Source organism: Rattus norvegicus, chromosome 12 (assembly GCF_021556685.1).
Source record: "Rattus norvegicus strain SHRSP/BbbUtx chromosome 12, alternate assembly SHRSP_T2T, whole genome shotgun sequence".
In the NCBI taxonomy this organism is placed as follows: Eukaryota; Metazoa; Chordata; class Mammalia; order Rodentia; family Muridae; genus Rattus; species Rattus norvegicus.
The window spans coordinates 1,576,161-1,583,983 of NC_141545.1; positions in this window are offsets into that span (position 1 = coordinate 1,576,161).

Genomic DNA, 7,823 nt, shown 5'->3' on the forward strand with positions numbered 1-7,823 from the left:
GATGATATTATCCAGTTCCATCCATTTGCCTATGAATTTCATAAAGTCATTGTTTTTGATAGCTGAGTAGTATTCCTTTATGTAGATGTACCACATTTTCTGTATCCATTCCTCTGTTGAAGGGCATCTGGGTTCTCTCCAGCTTCAGGCTGTTATAAATAAGGCTGCTATGAACATAGTGGAGTATGTGACTTTGTTATATGTTGGGGCATCTTTTGGGTATATGCCCAAGAGAGGTATAGCTGGGTCCTCAGATAGTGCAATGTCCAATTTTCTGAGGAACCTCCAGATTGATTTCTAGAATGTTTGTACCAGTTTACAATCCCACCAACATCCTCTTTCTCCACATCCTCAACAACCTCTGCTGTCACTTAAGTTTTTGATCTTAGCCATTCTTTAGGTGTTTCTCAGCCATTAGGTATACCTCAGCTCTGAATTTTTTGTTTAGTCTGAACCCCAGCCTAACTTCGTCAGTTCTTTATACATTTTCATATAATCTCTCTATCAGTTGTAGGATTGTTAAAGATCTTTTCCCAATCTGTTGGATACTATTTTGTACTAACAACAATTTCCTTTTCCTTTCAGAAGCTTTGCAGTTTTATGAGATCCCATTGTCAATTCTTGACCTTAGAGCATAAGCCATTGGTGTTTTGTTGAGGACATTTTCTCAAGTGCCTACGTGTTCGAGATTCTTCCCCACATTTTCTTCTATTAGTTTCAGTGTATCTGGTTTGATGTGGAGGTGCTTGATCCACATGAACTTAAGCTTTTTATAGGGTATAAGAATGGATTGATCTGCATTCTTCTACATGCTGAACTCCAGTTGAACCAGTACCATTTGCTGAATAGGATATCTTTTTTCCATTGGATGGTTTTGGCTCCTTTGTCAAAAATCATGTGACCAAAAGTGTGTGGGTCCATTTCTGGGTCTTCAATTCTATTCCACTGGTCTATCTGTCTGTCTCTGTTCCAATACCATACAGTTTTTATCACTATTGCTCTGTTTTACTGCTTGAGTTGAGAGAAAGTGATTCCCCTGGAAGTCTTTTCATTGCTGAAGATAGTTTTAGCTATCCTGTGCTTTTTGTTAATCAAGATAAATTTGCAAATTGTTCTCTCTAACTCTATGAAGAATTCGGATGGAATTTCATGGGGATTGCATTGAATCTGTAGATCGTTTTTGGTAAAATGGCCATTTTTTACTATATTAACCCTGCCAATCCATGAGTATGGGATATCTTTCCATCTTCTGAGATCTTCTTGATTTACCTTCTGCAGAGGCTTAAAGTTCTTATCATATAGATCTTTTACTTGTTTGGTTAAAGTCACACCAAGGTATTTTATCTAATTGGGACTATTGTGAAGGGTGTCATTTCCCTAATTTCTTTCTCGGCTTGTTTCTCTTTTGTGTAGAGGAAGGCTACTGAGTTATTTGAGTTAATTTTATACCCAGCCACTTTGCTGAAGGTGTTTATCAGGTTTAGTAGTTCTCTGGTGGAGCTTTTGGGATTACATAAGTATACAATCATATTATCAGCCAATAGTGATATTTTGACTACTTCCTTTCCAATCTGTGTCCCTTTGATCTCCTTTTGTTGTCTGATTGGTCTGGTTCACACTTTGAGAACTATATTGAATAAGTAGGGAGAGACTGGGAGGCCTTGTCCAGTCCCTGATTTTAGTGGGATTGTTTCAAGTTTATTTCCATTTATTTTAATATTAGCTACTGTTTTGCTGTATATGGCTTTTACTATGCTTAGGTATGGGCCTTGAATTCCTTTCCTTTCCGGGACTTTTATCATGAAGGGGTGTTGAATTTTGTCAAATGTTTCTCAGCATCTAATGAAATGTTAATGTGGTTTTTATCATTCATTGGAATGAAGCCTACTTATCACCATCACATGGTACTTTCTCCAAAATTGACCATATAATTGGTCATAAAACAGGCCTCAACAGATACAGAACGATAGAAATAATCCCATGCATCCTATCAGAGCACCATAGGCTAAACTTGATCTTCAATAATAATAAGAAAAGAATGTCCACATATACATGGAAGTTGAATAATGCTCTACTCAATGATAAACTTGTCAAGGGAGAAATAAAGAAAGAAATTAAAGACGGCTTAGAATTTAATGAAAATGAAGGTAAAACATACCCAAACTTATGGGACACAATGAAAGCTGTGCTAAGAGGAAAATTCATAGCTCTGAGTGCCTGCAGAAAGAAACAGCAGAGAGCATATATCAGCAGCTTGACAGCACACCTAAAAGCTCTGGAACAAAAAGAAGCAAACACGCACAGGAGGAGTAGAAGGCAGGAATTAATCAAACTCAGAACTGAAAACAGCAAAGTAGAAACAAAAAGAATCAACAGAACCAAAAGCTGGTTCTTTAAGAAAATCAAGAAAATAGATAAACCCTTAGCCAGACTAACCAGAGGACACAGAAAGTGTGTCCAAATCAACAAATTCAGAAATGAAAAGGGCAACATAAGAACAGAGACAGAGGAAATTAAAAAAATCATCAGATCTTGATACAAAAGACTATAGTCAACAAAACTTGAAAATCTGGAGGAAATGGACAATTTCCTAGACAGATACCAGATACAGAAGTTAAATCAGGAACAAATAAACCATTTAAAAAACCCCATTAATCCTAAATAAATAGAAGCAGTAATTAAAGGTCTGCCAACCTAAAAGAGCCCAGGTCCAAATGGGTTCAGTGCAGAATTCTATCAGACATTCATAGAAGACCTCATACCAATAGTATCCAAACTATTCCTTGAAATTGAAACCGATGGAGTGCTACCAAATTCCTTCTATGAAGATACAATTACTCTTATACCTAAACCACACAAAGACCCAACAAAAAAGAAACTTCAAACCAATTTCCTTTAAGTATATCTCTGCAAAGATACTCAATGAAATTCTTGCTAACCGAATATAAGAGCATACCAAAACAATCTTCCTTAATATTTCTTAACACTATGGACTCAATTCCCCAGTGTAAAGACATAGACTAAAAGATTGTAAACATAAAGAGGACCCAACACTTTGCTGCATCAGAAAACACACCTCAGATGCAAACACAGACACTGCATCAGAGTAAAAGACTGGAAAACAACTTTCCAAGCAAATGGTCTGAAGAAACAAGCTGAAGTAGCCATTCTAATATAGAATAAAATTGATTTTCCACCAAAAATCATAAAAAAAGATAAGGAAGGACACAGTATATAAACAAACTGAAAAAATATGATAATTCCATAACATGCTGAGAAAGCATTTGACAAAATTCAACAACCTTCATGAAAAAAGTCCTCGAAAGATCAGGAATTCAAGGCCCATACCTAAACACAGTAAAGTCAATATTCAGCAAAAGAGTAGCCAACATCAAACTAACTCGAGAGAAACTAGATACAATCCCACTAAAATCAGGGACTAAACAAGGTTGGCCACTCTCTCCCTACTTATTCAATATAGTAGTTGAAGTCATAACTAGAGGAATCAGACAACAAAAGGAGGTCATATGTACAAACTGGAAAGGAAGAGGCAAAAATACACTATTTGTAGAAGATATGGTAGTATGCTTAAATGTCCCCAAAAATTCCACCAGAAAAGTACTAAGCCTGATAAAACGCTTGAGCAAAGGGACTGGGTATAAAATTAACTCAAACAAGTCAGTTGCATTCTTCTACTCAAAGGATAAGTGAGAAAGAAATTAGGAACGTGACACCCTTCTCAGTAGTCCCATATAATATAAAATACCTTAGTGTTACTCTAATGAAGCAACTGAAAGATCTGTATGGCAAGCACTTCCAGTCTCTGGAGAAAGAAATTGAAGATCTCAGAAGATGGAAAGACCTCCTATGTTCATGGATTGTCAGGCTTAATATAATAAATATAACCATTTTACCAAAAGCAATTTACACATTCAATGCTATCTCCATCAAAATTCCAAAACATTTTTTTACTTTTTGCAAATTCATTTGGAATAACAAAACAAAAACAAAAACAGCATAGCGAAAACTATACTCAACAACAAAACAACAAAATAATTCCTTGGGGAAACACCATCCCTGACCTCAAGCACTATTACAGAGCAATAGTGATAAAAACTGTATGGTATTGGTACAGAGATGAGCAATAGATCAATATAATCGAATTGAAGACCAAGAAATGTACCCACACATTTATGCTCACTTAATCTTTGATAAAGGAGCTAAAGACATCCAATGGAAAAAATATAACATTTTCAACAAATGGTGTTGGTTCAACTGGAGGTCAGCAAGTAGAAGAATGCAAATCAACCCATTCTAATTTCCCTTAAGTCCAAGTGGATCAAGCACCTCTATAGCAACCCAAATACACTCAAATTAATAGAAGAAAAAGTGGGGAAGATACATGAACTCTTGGACACTAGGCAAATTTTCCTGAACAAAACATGAATCGCTTATGCTCTAAACTCAAGAACTGACAAATGGGACCTCATAAAACTGCAAAGTTTCTGTAAGGCAAATGACATTGCTGTTAGGACAAAATAGCAACCAACATATTGTACAAATTAACTCTACCAATCCTACATCTTATAGAGATATCCAATATATACAAAGTACTCGAGAAGTTAAACTCCAGAGAGTCAAATAACCCTATAAAAATTTGGGTATGGAGGTAAACAAACAATTCTCAGCTGAGGAATATCGAATGGCTGATAAGTACCTAAAGAAATGCTCAACGTCCTTAGTCATCAGAAAAATACAAACCAAAACAACCCTGAGATTCTACCTCCAACCAATCAAAATGGCTTAGATCAAACTCTCAGGTGAGGAAAGATGCTGGTGAGGGTGTGAAGAAAGAGGAACACTGCTCCACTTTTGTTGGGAGTGCAAACTGGTACAATCACTCTGGAAATCAGTCTGGAGGTTCCTCAGAAAATTGGACATTGCACTACTGAGGACCCAGCTATACCACTCTTGGGCATATACACAAAAGATGCTCCAACATAAAACAATGGTATATGCTCCTCTATGTTCCTAGCATCCTTATTTATTATATCCAGAAGCTGGAATGAACCCAGATGCCCTTCAACAGAGGAATGGATACAGAAAATATGGTACATATATACATTGTAGTACTACTCAGCCAACGAAAACAATGATTTCAAGACATTCATAGGCAAATGGACTGAACTAGAAAATATTATCCTGAATGAGGTAACCCAATCACAGGAAAACACTCATGATATGTACTCGGTGACAAGTGGATATTAGCACAACAGCTCGAATAACCCAAGGTACAATACACTGACTCGATGAAGATCAAGAAGAAGGATGACCAAAATGTGGTTGCTTCGCTCCTTCTTAACAGGGGGAATAAAATTATTCATAGGAGGGAATATGAAGACAAAGTTTGGACCAGATACTGAAGGAATGGCCATTCAGAGCCTTCCCCACATTTCTCTCTCTCTCTCTCTCTCTCTCTCTCTCTCTCTCTCTCTCTCTCTCTCTCAATACACACACACACACACACACACACACACACACACACACACAGAGCCATCGAAACTAAATAAGGTTGATGAAGCTAAGAAGTACATGCTGACAGAAACCTGATATAGCTGTCTCCTAAGAGACACAGCCTGAGCATGCCAAATACAGAGGCAAATTCTAGCAGCAAACTACTGAACTGAGAACCCAGTTGGAGGAATTAAAGAAAGGATTGAAAGAGCTGAAGGGGCTTGTAACCCCATAAGAATAACAATTTCAAGCAACTAGAGCTCACACAGACTAAGCCCCTACACAAAGTTTATACCTGGACTGACCCATGGCTCCAACTGCATATATAGCAGAAGATGGCCTTGTTGGACACCAAAGGAAGCAGAAGACCTTGTTCCTGCCAAGGTTGGACCCCCTGTGTAAGGGAATGTCGGGGTTGGTGGTTGGGAAGGGGAGGTGGATGGGGGTACAAAAATGAAAGAAAAATGGACCCCATTATTTGAGAAAAAGGAAAAAAGTAAAAAAGAGGAAGAAAGAAAGAAAATAAAAATGAAAACACAATAGGTAGCCTGTGTACAGACTAGACGTGTCAAACTGGGAAAATATTTATGTGGGGAAGTGGAAGGCATTTCTTCAACAAAGGAAGCCAACTAAAGATTTTAAAATATAAGGTATTGTGATATAAGCCTAGAAAGAGTCCATGGAAGTTGCATTAAATATATTCCTCAGGAAGTAATAACCACTTCTGACATTGAGATACTAGTGGGGAGTTTTTTTTTAACTCATTTTTCTTAATTCCAATGCTTAACCAAATATACCTCATACACAATACTTAACATTATTTATGGCCCAGTAACTGCTAGGGCTTTTAATGTTGTTTTATAAAAATGTTCTAACAACCCTGACAGGAGATAACATGGTGTATTCAAGGTCACAGAACAAGCCCAACCATTAGACATTCATACTGTGTAAGATTACATTGCAGTTTAGACCCTCCATTGTCCTATAAGAATAAGAAATCCTCCATGTTTTAATGGTTCTCACATAATTGTCTCCTGTGCACAATAAATTTCTAATTACATTTAGATTAATATCTATGATCTTGTAAAAGGGTTTAATTTGCCTTGTGCTATCCTTGGTTACTGGCAGACTCCAAACTTGGAATGATGGAGTATATTTATATATAATATCTTAGTGAGAAGGGGTGCATGGAGGGAGGGAGGGAGGGTGGGAAAGAGGGAGAGAGAGAGAGAGAGAGAGAGAGAGAGAGAGAGAGAGAGAGAGAGAGAGAGAGAGAGATCCCTGTAGAGTTGGAAGTCAGTATTCCTGAGCATGTTATCTTATAGACTTCTAGAATGTTTTTAACAATTAGGTGATGTCTTTGGATCTTTGTTTTAGTTTTGTTTGTTTGTTTGATTGTTTGTTGTGTTTTTGTTTGTTTGTTTGATTTCCCACAGATTCTGGAACCAGGGTTTGTCCATGAGAAAAGACTGGGCTACATTTGACCATTTTGGCAGTTCAAATTTCAGTGCATTTCTATTTTTGTACACTATCTTATGAACTATGACAATTCTACACAGCCTATTTTGGAAAAGAGATGAAGATGTTAGTCAAAACCTCACTCACAGGCCTTCCTATATCTATTGTGATTATGTGCTAATTTCATAGACATTGATCACCTTTTAATGATCCATTGATTCATTTAGTTTGATGAAGAATATCTAGGTGTCATTAGTAGTATTTAACAAACAAGAGTTATGTGAGACCAAGGGGAGGGAGGACCCATCCTTTAACTTCCTATTTACTGGGACAAGGTTACCTGTTGAGAAGACCTTGAAGGTCTTGCAGACCTAAATCAGGCCTCGAAATGTATATAAGAAATACTCAAGTTAATAAAAAAAATAAAATTATATTATTAAAAAGAAGTTAAGATAAAAAAAAAAGAAAGGCCATAGCACAGCTACTGCTGTGACAATTTTATTGAAAATGATCATTCATTTTGTAATTTTATCAAAAACAGATTATAATGGCAAGTGCCAGGACCAATACAGTTATCCTTCACAGGAAACAATGACATTTGCAAGAACTACATGGATCACAAGACGAATATGTCAGAACAATTGCCCTGTTATGTTTTCATACTTACTTTACTACTAAGGGAACATATAGAGAAATACAAACAGTCATAATGCTTCAGCGCTTGAGGGATGCATGCCTTTCAGTATAGCTAGTTCAAGTACACTCTATATCTCTCCCTATCCTCTTCTCTTCTGATAATAGCTGAAATTTATCTGCTATACAACCCAGTGAATTAACTGTGTAAAATTCAT